Source organism: Dryobates pubescens, chromosome 4 (assembly GCF_014839835.1).
Source record: "Dryobates pubescens isolate bDryPub1 chromosome 4, bDryPub1.pri, whole genome shotgun sequence".
NCBI lineage: Eukaryota > Metazoa > Chordata > Aves > Piciformes > Picidae > Dryobates > Dryobates pubescens.
The window spans coordinates 12409260-12423052 of NC_071615.1; positions in this window are offsets into that span (position 1 = coordinate 12409260).

The window sequence follows — 13793 nt, forward strand, 5'->3', positions numbered from 1 at the left end:
GATGATCTGTTTCCTAATCAGAAATTCACCTATATTTATGAAACCAGCCAATGAGAATACAACATAAGTTGGGAGAAAGTCAGTTCAGCTAAATTTTGAAATGTGTTTAATGCATTTTTCAAATAAGTTCATGTGCCAATTTCTCATGCTTGTCCCTCATTGCTGGTCACCCCCATCACAGTGAAATCGTTAAAAGATCAGATTTTAGTCACAGAAATTAAGGTCACTAAGAGGCATACAAAAGAAGCCACTCCTTGATGTGAATATGGAAGCTTTTTGTTTGTTAGGTTACCATGTCGTTTGAAAAAGCTTATCACTTGCTCACAGAAAAAGTCAGTATTTGCATGAAAAAAGGATCTCGGCATGCAGTCTTAATAGGAAGGTTCTACAGCTGATCTCTGCTGCAAAGACTGCCACAGGAGACCATGATAAAATTCTGGTTTGGCTGAGAGCTTGTTAACTGTAAACCTGATCATCGTCATCATCTTACTTTATACGAGCACACAATACATTAACATTACGGTTCAGCAAATAACAGGAGATTTTGCTACCCTCCTTGTACTGTAACCCCTCAAGGGTCATGGGTTTTCCTCAGGAGAAATGCTGCATTCCACAAGCATGAGATTTCCTGTGTGGCTGCAATATGCTTCAATCACCATTACTGTGCATCTAGAATAATTTCACTGTGGTATAAACAGGGTACCAAACACAAGGAAGGTAGAATCCTTTGTGCTGTTGTGTGTGGCTACATAGGAGGCAGTGAAAAGAAAGGTCTGGAAGTTTGCTTCCTACCATTCAGTGTTAAGATTAAAGTATTTCCATTCTGTTCCCTAAAACTACTTTCCAATCATGATACATAAAATAAAGCCTACCTGTTGTAAAGTAGAAATGGCAAATAGCACATGCCGTGCTCTGAAAGTTTCTCATTCAGATATGCTGCCTTCTCTTTGCAGGCAAGTCTCTAGAAGATTCAGGGAAGTTTATAGATCCATACAAACAATAGTATGTTTTGTCACTCAAGGCTACACCTCAAGCCACACCTTCTTACTTTTTACTCTATCAGGAAATAAGAACAGACAGAACAATTATATAGTATATAAAAGATAATCTAACAGAACAGTATGTTACTGAGTGTCAGGTTTCTGTTTCCATCCCAAATAAGAGAGCTAGAAAACACAGCCTCAATACACAGTGTCCAAATCAAGAGACCCTGCCCTCTCCACCTGCAGAAATGATTACAGCACAATTCAGGCTATTTGCCAGGGCAGGCCATCATGAAATTGGCAGAGAAGTGGCAGATCCTGACATTTTCAATGTGATCCAAACAGAGAATGAGACTAATGAAGAGGTGGAATGTGGGCAAGAAAAATATACCCACATCACATATGCCAAGTAAACAGAAGAATGCCTGGTACCTCAAGCTTGAGTCCTGACTATAAGAAAAAATTTGCACAGAATTGGCTGGTGTGTGCACTGCAATAGACAGCCTTAAGCTAGCAGCCAATTTCCTAGGACAAATGAAGGTTACTAACTGTTAAACTGAATTTAAAACAAAGCAAAGCCTATCTGGAACAGAACTAGATAAGTGAGCACATGAGGAAGGTAGTTGCAGAAGAAAATGTGCAATATACTTGATACTGTTATATGTCGTCTTACTTCAGATCTGTGCCCTGGTCACACCACAGTCTAAGCAAGTGCAACACCCCTAAAGAAACTTGGAACAGCTCCAACTCAGGAATTAGAGACTGGTTCAACTCAGCCACTTCAAGAATGAAAATGAGAGCAAAAATCTCAAACCAGTTAACACAAAAGTACCCCAAGCACCACTGCTTCACCTCCCCCCCGCAAAACCCACATTGCAAGTGTTGTGTCACATGTCCAGGTAGTGATAGACAGCAGGCACAAGGTCTTTCCCCCATTCTTCTCTACATGACCAGAGGCTACACAATGTGATTCCTTCATTTGCATGACTTCCCATCTCAAGGAAGACTTTACTTTTGTTTCTGAGGCAGTAACTTTGTCTGCAGTGTGGGCTGAACATTTGTTACACCGATAAACACCACTGCTGTGTCTGATCAAGGCCTCCAGGTGCTATGTACACTACAAATAAGTAATAGAAATTTATAACAGTTCCTTCCCTGGTGACAGATTATTATCAGTTTGTGTTGCCAGGATAGTTCACTACTCTCCCATACCTCTTAGAAATGAAGGAACAAAGGTTTTAAGCATTTTCGCTTCTTTGTTACATAGAGATGAAAAAAAAAGATAAAAGATAGAAAAGCAAGAGGAGATTAAAAGGGCTCTAAGAGTCTCCCTTTTTACCTCAAGCCTTTGTAAAGCCTCAATAAACACTGACCCCATTGCATGCTGCTTACCTCCAAGTGAACGTCCCCCTTATTAAGCTGACGAGGACAGACCTCACTTAGCCAGCACTTCCCTTCCCTCTAGAAGGGAAATATTTTCCCCTGTTCTGATCATTGGGTAGACAGCTTACCTGACCTCAAGGACAGTGATTGGTCTGAAGCCTTCCTTACATCACAGCCCTATTTACAGAACTTAGATAAAATATTTTTAAAACAAACCCCAACAAGGTTTGTGGGGTTTGTTTGCTTGTGTTTAGGGTTTTGCTAGGGGTTTTTTGCAATTACTTTTGGGTTCCTCAGGCTCAATATGAGCTTAAACTTCTCTATTTCAGAAGCCTACTGACACTTCATAGCATACAACTTCTGGTAAAACAACATGTGTTATCACCTCTTGGAAACAGGCTTGTGAGTTCACCTCTTGCAGGGTTTATTGGGTTGTTTTTAAAAGCTATATGCAGAGAAGCTCTCAAGAAAGTCATCCTATTGCCACTGAGGATTCAGCAAATTGCTTTTAGACAGGGAGCTACTATAACGCAGGAGAGTTTTTCATTGCTGACCCAATTACATAAAATTTTAACAAAAGGGATGTTACTGCATAACATCAAGAGCGCTGAAAATTATAGCCAAAGTTACGTAGTTCCTCCTGTTGCTGATTCTTAGTACCCAATATTAATTTCACTCATTTCTCTGCACAATGCATAAAACTCATATGCGTTAATTCATTCAGGTAAGCTAAAGTGTCTTCCATACAGAAGTCTTCATCTGAAAATTATTATTTATGAGGTGTCAAGTGAACAGTGTTATAACTGTAAGAGACTATTCAGTAGAGACATGGGACACATTAAATTTTAAGAAACTGACACACTTTGTTAATTAGAAATGCCAACATTTGACATTTTTATTCCCAAGAAAATTGATTTATTATAGATCCATTTAATCTGAGGGGAAAAGCTGATGCTAGGATTTCTGATTCACATTCTACAAAGGTAGAATTCCAGCCACAGTGCAGTAGAATTTTAGATCACCTTATGCAGAGTAAATAGATATCAATCAAAGTCCTGTATATCTAAAAATCTGAGTAAGCACAGCTGTGTAAAATAACTGCTTTCCACCCACTTTCTGATTCCTCATTTCCAACCTGGGACTCTGCAAAGCACTTTTAAAGCAGTCTTAGCAGCTAGAAACAAAACAAATGGTTTTACCACTCAGTAGCCAGTGCCAAGCAGTAGCTTTTTTGTTGTTGCATAATTTTGTTAAAATAAAAATTCCTCATTTTTCAATACTATTTTTGTGCCTGGCAGTTTTACCTAATGAGGGCTGTTGATGCACAGTAAAAAGATTTCCTTCTATAATTGTGTAATACCTCCATGGAGCACTGATAAGTCTTAAAGAGGTTCTTTCCAGAAATCTTTATATTACCCCTCACCAAGATAGTTAAAATGTTGGAGCAAACTGCCTTAAGCATCAGTATATAAAAAAATAAACCACAAAAGCACAATGGTACAAATTGATTTTTTTCCCCTACCACAAACATTTAACTGTCTCAGGTGACCAGCTTATAGCCTCCCAATAAATTAATCAAAGTGGTCAAAAAATTTGCACAACCAGAGTAATAGAGATAATGGTAACTCACATGCCAACATGAAGTTAAAGTGAGGAGATGGTGAGATACACATCTTGCCTCCTACCAAAGAACCTGCATGAGGACCAAGAGGATACTTGACTATTCAAGGCAGTACTTGGCCAAAGTTCATCAGCAGTGATCCTTTCAGCCTGACTCAAACAAAACCTGGTTTATTCTTACAACTGTGCTATAGTGTACAAGAAACTTGTTATTTTTCAATATGTAACAACAAGTTTGTGTGCTTGAGCTTCTTTGTTATTTATGCGGAACATGAATACTTCTGCTAAACAAACACAGCAAAACCTGCTCATAATGGGCACCAAAGGGACTTGCACTTTTCAGCTCTTTGTAGCAGCTGGTTGAATAAAAAAGGGTAATTAGACTCTAGCACTCAGATGGCTGAGATTTACTGACTGTGAGAAGTAGCGCTGCCCCAAGTGAAGAAAGCAACATAAATAGCTCTGGCTCAAGGGGTACCTTGGACATTGTCTTCATGAGGCATCAGTATGCCAAGTTTCCCCTGTGAAGGATGAACTGGCAAATCTTCTGCTGGCATGGGGTTATCATGCAAAGAGAATAATAGACAGCCTATTTGAAGCATCTGGATATGACATACAAGAAGAAAAGGTTCAGGGGAAAGATGCAATAAGAAAGGTATAGCAAAAAAAAAAAAAAAAGGCATAATAAAGCAGAAACATATGCAATAAAGAAACCGAGCTAGAATAATCTTCCAGGCTCCACTTACACCTTTAGATCCACATTACTAAAGACTATTCTCTGAGGAACTGTTGCACTTTGCTTATATCTACACTGTAGGTTTCACCTGTGTCCCTACAAGTGCTACTGCCCAGATGACATAAATCCATTAATTTATTCTCCTACTGCTTGTTGCCATTTCAGTGAAGGAGTTGTTAAGTGTCCTTCTGTATTTTGAAGTAATGCTCTCCATGGTTTGCTGATGGGGAAAGCAATCCTTGGACATTTGGCACAGAGGTTGTTGCAATTTATCTGCACAGACACAGGTGAGAACAGACCAAATGACAGCACACCAACAGGAGGCAATCTGTTCATACGCCACACCAATCATATGGCCTAATTGTGCAGCAGACTTACCTTTATCTGTGTCACCATGGTTATTTCCCAACAGTTTGTTTTGGAAGAGGTGCAGAAAAATGTTACAAAAACAAAGCTTTGTGAGAGCCTTCCTAGACACCACTTACCAAAAACTGCTGAAGGCAAGTGGAAGACGAAGGCAAAAGAAAGAACAAAAGGAATAGCTTGCCTTTTTTTCCCTACTGATGTTCTGAAATGCCCTTTCAAAATGGTTTATCTCGAAGCATACAGACATGTGGTAGAGGCTGGGCATAATTATTTAGACTTACTGACTCAGATGTTACTTTTACCTGGTTTGTCAGTTGTCATGCACCATCTGACAATCATGTTGAAGAGATAAAGCACCAAAGTGACTGTCAAAGACAAATCTAAAGAGCAGCTGTTTAGGTAGAATTTTACAGAAGTAAAGCAACAGTCCACATACTCATCTATGAGACACTGGCCTTTTTGTTTTCATACCAGGATTTAAGGTCAGAGACCTGCAGAGCTACTGTATTTAAGCTAAGGTGCCAAAGGTAGGAGGCATTCATAACAGTTACCGATATTTTGCTGTCAGAATATGAGGTCCTATCAAAGCTTTTGGATATGTCTGCCCTTAACAGACAGTTAATCTGGTCTTAACAGTCTGGGTATTTCAAGTCATGATGCATTTATGAAGCTGTAGATGTCACTAATCTAAAGGAGTTTGCAGTCATCCTGAAGGGACCAAACTAAAATTGCTGTGAAATCTATTTATTGGAGAACTGTATCCTCTCCATGTGCTCTGGACTAAGAGACTGGAAAATTTCTTGCCTTGCTGCAAAAATATTGATGCTCTAACACCTGCTAGATGTTAAGCCCACCTTTGGAGGTATTTCTTTTGCCCCACTAGCAGGAGGTAAAACCAGGAGTTGGAGTGACATGTTCTAGGCAGCTCTGAGCTATATCTCAGGGTGATGATCTTAAAGGTCTCTTCCAAGCAAAACAATTCTATGATTCTATTAGATCTAAAAATTCCATGTTCTGTGATAAATTTAATGAGTGATACAATACAGAATTAAACCCCAGAGTGTTCAAAGACATGACAGGACAGCGAATAGAATGGAATGGAATAGACCAGACCAGGTTAGAAGAGACCTTCGAGATCATCGTGTCCAACCTATCATCCAACACTCTCTAATCAACTAAACCATGGCACCAAGCACCCCATCCAGTCTCCTCCTAAACACCTCCAGTGATGGCGACACCACCACCTCCCCAGGCAGCCCATTCCAATGGGCAATCACTCTCTCTATGAAGAATTTCTTCCTAACATCCAGCCTAAACCTCCCCTGGCGTAGCTTGAGACTATCAAATTCTCACTGAAATGGTGTTGGAAATGGATGTCTGTTTCCAAAGGTTCCCCTAGAAATTAAAATTTTACCTAGGAATTCATTTTGCATTGTTCTGCCTTATCCCAATGCCACTGCCTCCTACAAGCTTCCTTCTCTAAGAATCTTTCAGTCATAGAAAGTACAAAGTCCCGGGGATACCAAAAGTAAATAAATGGAATATTTTATTATTTAAGGTAATGAATTCATGTTATATTCTCATAATGTAATTTTAAAATCCATGACAAAAGTATCCTGGAGGATACTAAAAATACAACCTATCAAATTAAATCTAAAAGCAAAACCTACCATCCTGCTTTCTTGAGGGAGAATAATTCCACACTGAAAACATACAGCCATTCAAAGTAAAAAAGCAGACATAAGAGCTATAAGATACTAAGGGATGGGACAATGGGAACAGTGAATTAACTACAAAGAGATTAATCAAGACAGGGACATATAATTTGTATGATAGAGTATCTTCAGCTTTTACATGAAAAAGGAACAAAAGGAGCATATGGAGAACCAGTGTCAGATTAACAACTAAAGATGATTGGATCACTTAATACTCCTGCCCCTTCCAATACTGTTTCATCACACTATGCCCAAGAGGTACCTTCCAAATAATTCCTATTAGAGAATGGACTAATTAACTGAGCAGAAAGACATTCAGAAACTCCTGTCAGTAAAAGTCAATGATTAAATCTGGCACATGGCTTTTAAAGTTTTTGTTAAATAGGTAAGATTTTCAATTAGTGTAGATTAAGTAGAGATTTACAGATTTCAAAGGCTGGCAGTTTAACAACTGTTTCAAATCTTCAGTAAAACATTATTTGGTAACAGATGTTAGTCTCCTTTGTTTCTAAATCCAAAGGCGAGGAAGAATACCTTCTAAAATAGCTTTGTTTGCAATTTCATCTCAAGGGAGAAGGGGGGAAAAAGTACTTCAATAAAAAGCCATAAAGAAAACCAGTTTTCTATTCACAGGAGCTAATTATGTTTACTAAAAAAAATTAAAAATAATCAGAAATTACTTTCAGTAAAAAGCAAATAACAGCAGAGGGAGATAAATAAAAGCCCAACAGAATTGCTTCATGTGATTTTGCAATCACAGCATTTAGTCACAGAGCTGAAAAAAAGAATAAAAAGTTGCTTTCCAACAATACAGAAATAATAATGTTACAAGTAGCCAGTCAACAGGGACAGAAAATGGGTAACTAGAGGAGAGTGACAAAACCAGCTTTTAGTGACACAGAGATAACAAAGTGATAAAAAAGCAGTAGAAAATACTGATGCAAACAAGTATTTGCAAACACCAGATAAAGAACAGCAGAAGGCAATAACTCAGGCTATATAACATGGCTGATAAAGCAGCCTTGCAACACTAATCACCTACAATCCCAGGACTCCTTTTTTTGTGAGGAGCAAATAACTCATTGTTTTGATAGGGTAGTAAATTTCATGCATAATTTTGAAGTGCTGAATTAAGATGCATCCCTTAGGAAAGCAGACAGTTTTCAAGTAATTGAGAAATGGTCATTGGAAATGGAATTACAATGCAGTTTGGAGAGAACAATTCCCATATGGAGATTCCTGCAAAGCTGGACGTCCTTATTATTAGACCCCTCTTGGTGCCCAGAAGCACCATTGCTTCTAACATTTGCCTCTGCACTAGTAATTTCTGACCATTCCACCTCCTCTCTATGGGAAGAGGAGATCTAGCACGACAGAAGAACAGTCAGGTACAGGTTATAAGAGAGGATGTACAGGCTTTATAGAAATCTCCCACAGCCACCTGTAAGTACACACAAACCCTGGCAAAAGATTATCTGAGCATCTTAATTTGCTTCTTCTCTATAAACCAGGCAAGCCTCAAACAAGTTTTCAATGTAATCAGGCTTCTACCCATATACAAACACGCTGCTCAGAAAACAGCTAAAGGGCTCATAGATCTAACTAATAAGAGTATGGCCAAAGCCCAGAAAGAAATGTCACTTCAATACTATTAAAAACTGTCTTAAAACATTTGTCTTCACTGTGTTTACGAGATCCTGAAGTATAGAGAAATATGTGGCTGCACCTTGGGCCAATAATAAATTCAACAATGGAGCCTCAGAATGCAGGTAAATGACATGAGTTGGACACAAATTAGACACAATAAAATAACTGAATATTAGTCTGAGAACAATTTATTAATAACTGACATTAATTGTACCTTTCCTCTCTGATCTGTGAAGCTGTTCTCAATCATACAGTTTCAAATTTGCCTGAAGCCTTGTAAAGAAGCAGCATGTGCAATAACACAGGGCAATGCCTCCCATAGCTCCCTGCTGTTATATTTTAAATGACTCCTCTTTGCACAGCCTTATTTTTGTATTTTTTTTTCTATACATCTGTATTAGAAGTAGAGCCTTCACACTTGCTAAAGGCTTCTGTCATCTGCATACAAAGGTTAAAGATAGCATCAGGAAGGAATCAGAATTCATACCTCTGAGAAGGAATTCTACTTTTTGCTATACATAAAAATATCCCTGCATGCTCCCATTAAGAATAACAAAAAACACAAGTATGAGTCTCCTCTCTGAGCCTTCAGCTCTAAGGTTGTCCCAGATCCTGACAAACAGTATGCAATTAAACAAACAAGATCAGAACAAGAAGAGAACAGGAAACATATTTCTAAACCTCTCTGGAGGGTGCCATGTTTGTATGTGTTGATAGGACTACTGCCTTTACTTTGGTAATTATACTGCAGACTGCTTTATAACTCTTTCCTAGACTGATAAAAATGCACCTGATTAGAGCTTCATTGCTGAAAGCCTACAAGTTCTTCATGCACAGTTTCCCTTTTATAACAGAGGTTCCCAACTGTTACTATTGCCCTGACTGGTCTTTTTTGAAGGATGATATTGCAGTGATATTTTGTGGCATACATCCGACAAAAGTGTATCAAACATTAAAGATAAGGTTTTACCTTCTAGAGCTATGTAATATGTTGGCCACTCTGAAACTCTGACAAATTGACAGTCATCCTCAACCCTATGAATTCAGCCTTTGCTTCCTCAGCTGCAATTAATTCTAAGAGAAGTCAAGCAAAACATACTAAGTAAATTTTAGGGACTTACTAACCTGCTGTACCATATGGACCTTGGCTCTTGATTGCACCTAGTGAAATCAGGAAAAAAGCCCAAAGACTAGTGGTGTGTATGCAAACTTTAAGGCTTATTAAGAAAAAATCACTTATTAGGAGAAGTCCTGAAACACTGCAGCAGAATTCCCTTGTGTTTAGCCATTTTGACTGATAGACAGACTCGGACATGGTGTCTACTGTCGTTCCATAAAGAAGAAAACACTGGTTTAGAGTATGTTGTGTGTAAGTGTTCTTTGTTACCTTGTGTATTTTTCTGCAAGATTCTTACCAATTTAGTGTGGTAGCAAATCTCCTGCAGAAACCTTAAATAGAATAAGAAGTATAATCTGGGAAGCTTTTCCTCACTGTTGTTAGGTTCTGACTGAAAAAAAGTCAGTTCAGAGAATCCACAACAGCTTTCAAACTCCAAAGTCAAAACTGAAAGTTTGGCAGGTATTAAGTCTTAATATGCTGAGCCTCACTCTGAATAGTTTTAAGGTATTCCCTGTGCAGGGCAGAAACCTTTTCTGGAATCTGATCAATACAATATTGTCATTGGGTACCTACAACTCAATCCAGGTAATTTTTCCCTCCCTCTAATTAACCACAATTTAATGGTTCTGTTGGATTTACATTTTCCACAGGCTCTAGACAAGTGAAGATTTGCATATTACTTCTGTCAAAAATAAGTTGGTCTTAATTACAGTTTAGTTGTGGTTTGCTTTACTTGTGAAGGGTTTATTAGGATGAGAGGCACACAATGAATACTCCTATACCTTTTGGAGCTGGGTTCTGCCACAATATTTACATCTTTGGCATATATTTCAAGCATATATACAAATAGTTAGTCAAGCATTGAGAGGCACAACTCAGGCTTAAAATTACCAAATATGAAGTGCTAGAAGATTATGTATGTCTGTACCTGTGAAATATGAGGTTTCTTTTTGATATCCAATCTTCATGGCTGTAAAGAGACACACAGCAAAGCCTCTTAACTGAGTTTGCATCTTTTTGTACAGCAATATTAATGGAATATCTAAAGCAAAACAGTAAACAGACTCAAAGTAGTGGGCTGAAATCCCTGAGAAAGTTTTAAGAACAAATTTGCTAGAGGGAGAAAATCTCTTTTACTTCTGCTATCTGCTATAGCTGGGGGAAATACCCAAACCCAAGATATGAAGTATCAAAGTCCTTTTGAAGTCATAACACAGCTTCATACAAGCCTGTATGCCCCTTGATTTCACTTAAGTGTTTGTGTAGGGTACAGGTCTCCCCCACTGTTGAAATGACAAAGTTTATTTTAAGATGTTTTATCTGTTCAGTTATTTGGAAAGCTTGCAGCCATACTAAAATTTCCCCTAGTATTAGGCTATTTTCAGTTGTTTTATCTGTTCAGTTACTTACAAAGTTTACAACTATACTAAACTTTCCCCTAGCATTCTGCCAGCAACACTAAAATGTTAATTGGTATAAAAGTCATTAAACCAAAAAATAAACTTCTGACATTCATTCTCATCAACTGTGCCACATAGTGGTTAAAAAACCCAACCAAACAAAAAACTAAAACAAATGTTATCATTAAGTACAATGCTGAAAAGAAGGAACTATGATCACAGAGTTGCTAAAAATGCTTGACTGTTTTCAGAGCTATAGGCCTGAGTGACTTAAGTGTTTAATTCCCATTGATCTCAATGGAGCTTATGCACCTCTATTCCTTCGTGCATCTGAGACTTGCATTCCTAGGGCCTTTCAATCATGGTGAAAAAATGTACCCTACCACTTGCCAAATAAGTTCAGTCTAGGTCGTATTTATGTCAGCTTTCATATGGGCAATGCTAGCAAAGAGAACAGCAATCATTTTCATGTAGCTTGGGGCTTGCAACAAGCTCTTACTTATACAGGAGTAAATTCTGAGTAATTCCATTTACTTCATTTGATTGGATCTGGCCTCTTGACTCTGACACTGCCTGTGGTTAAAAAACTGTGCAGTAACATTTTTTTCCCTCCAAAAGAAGACTGCATTTTAAAAGGAATGCTTACTAAGAGGAATGTCACATTTTTGCATCACTTACAGAGATTACTAGCATCTCTATATGGCTATATAAGGACAAGCAACCAAAATGATTTTTTTGCACAAGAAGAAGGGGGAAAGTCAAGCAGAAATATAAAATTTGCTACAAAATACCTTCACCTTACACAAACAACTACTTTCCCCTCCTTGTGCCTTCAAAACAAAACAAAACCAAACTAAAACAAGAAAAAAAAAAGGGGGGGGGGGGAAGTCTAAACACACAAGATGCCTGTGGTTGTGTTGCTGTATAAACTATATTGACAAGGGCAGAAAGATCCACGCTAGAGATCATTACTCCAGTAGTTAAGGGAAAAGAAATGAAAACAAAACAAAAGAAAACAAAAGTCAGATACCTAAACAACTTCTTTCACTTTCTTGGTTGCTCTAACACAACTATTTCCAGCAGCAGCCTGGCAGGCAGGTGCAGGTATACAGCCGTTACTGTGCTGGATATCACACTGCTGAAAAGGGGAGCCACTTCTAAGCACTTACAGAACACCTTCTATCACTCCTTTAGCAGAGTTTCAAATTTGGCATATCTTTGTGTCACTACTCTTGAAAATTTTGGCTTTGCTAATTAAATATATAAATATATAATAACTTACTTACAGTTCCCTGTGATAATTATTCTTTCCACTGAAAAATATGGCAACTGGAATCCTATGCACCACAGCATAAACTGTGTATGCCAAGAAAGAAATCAAAGTGTGTCATCACTGTTGATAGAAGGATAAATATAGTTGAAGTCAGATTAATATTTCCAAGATTACTCATTTCTACTTCAAAAGAGAAGCAAAGACCACGTGCAAAATGACAGCTACCCATCTGGGCCTAGAAAAGTCACCATATGGATGTCTTTTTACTAATTATAGATAAATTTTTGAACTAAAGGATTTCAAAGTAGGGATCTGTCAGTTCAAAAATATACTTCCCCTCCTCCCTCATTCAGGCAGTGCTTTGGTGCTAGCTAACCAATTAAGCAGAGCACTGGATCACATAGATTGGTGTCACCTTTAAGATGACAGTTTTCTCTTACTTATATAATATGCAGTCACATTTGCAGCTCAGAGGAAATTTGTTACAATGATTTCTTCCTTTCCCCCCGGCCCAGATCAGAGGAACCTCTATAATCTTTTAGCCCAATGACACACGTATCAGAGGCCAGGAGATTGCCTTAAATTACTGTTTCATGAATAGTATGTCTACTTGAACTGTAGCATATGTTCCTGAAAGGCATCTCAAATGGATTAGATGTTTCAGCGACATAATTACCACCTAAGGTAAGTTCTTCAAGAGCAATTAATTTACATAAATCACAGAATGGACCTCTGGAGATCATCTAAGTTCAACCTTCCTGCCGAAACAGGTTCACCTAGAGCAGGTTGCACAGGATAGTGTCCAAGTGCACCTTGAATGACTCAAGAGATGGAGACTCCACCAGCTCTCTGGGCAGCCCAGTCCAGTGTTCCATCACCTTCAACATAAAGAAGCTCCTCCTCTTGCTTAGATGGAACTTCCTATGTTTACATTTGTGCTTATTGCCTCTTGTCCTGTCATTGGGCACCACTGGTAAATGACTGGCCCCATCCTCCTCCTGCCACCTACTAATTGAGGATTATAAGCAGTGATAAGATTCCCCTTCAATCTTCTCTTCACCAGGCTAAAAAGCTCCACATCCCTCAGCCTTTCATCATAAGAGAGGTGCTGTAGTCCTCTAATCATCTTTGTAGTCTTTTGCTGTATCCTTTCAAGTAGTTTTCTGTCCTTCTTGAACCCAGGAGCCCAGAACTGGGTATAGTACTTCAGGACAGAGTAGAGACTAGTATAACATTGAGTGTTGTGGCCGTTTGACGCTGTGCCTTTAAGGAAGGGGCACACTGGCTAAATGTTTGTAAAATATTTTGGTTTTCTAAACGAATTTCATTGGTAGGATTGTGGGAGGTCAGATTGGACCTGGGGGAGCTGGGAACTTTCTCTCAGTCTTCCTTCCTTCGCTGTCCCTCTCGGCTGGATCTGCTTCTGGGATTCTGGCCAACTAAGATAAGATACTAACTCCCTGTGCAAGGCCTTTATTCCTTTCCTGCCCTGTTAACTGTCCTCGTCTCTTCTTCTACCTCTTTGGGGGAGAAGGGAGGTAGGGGGGTGA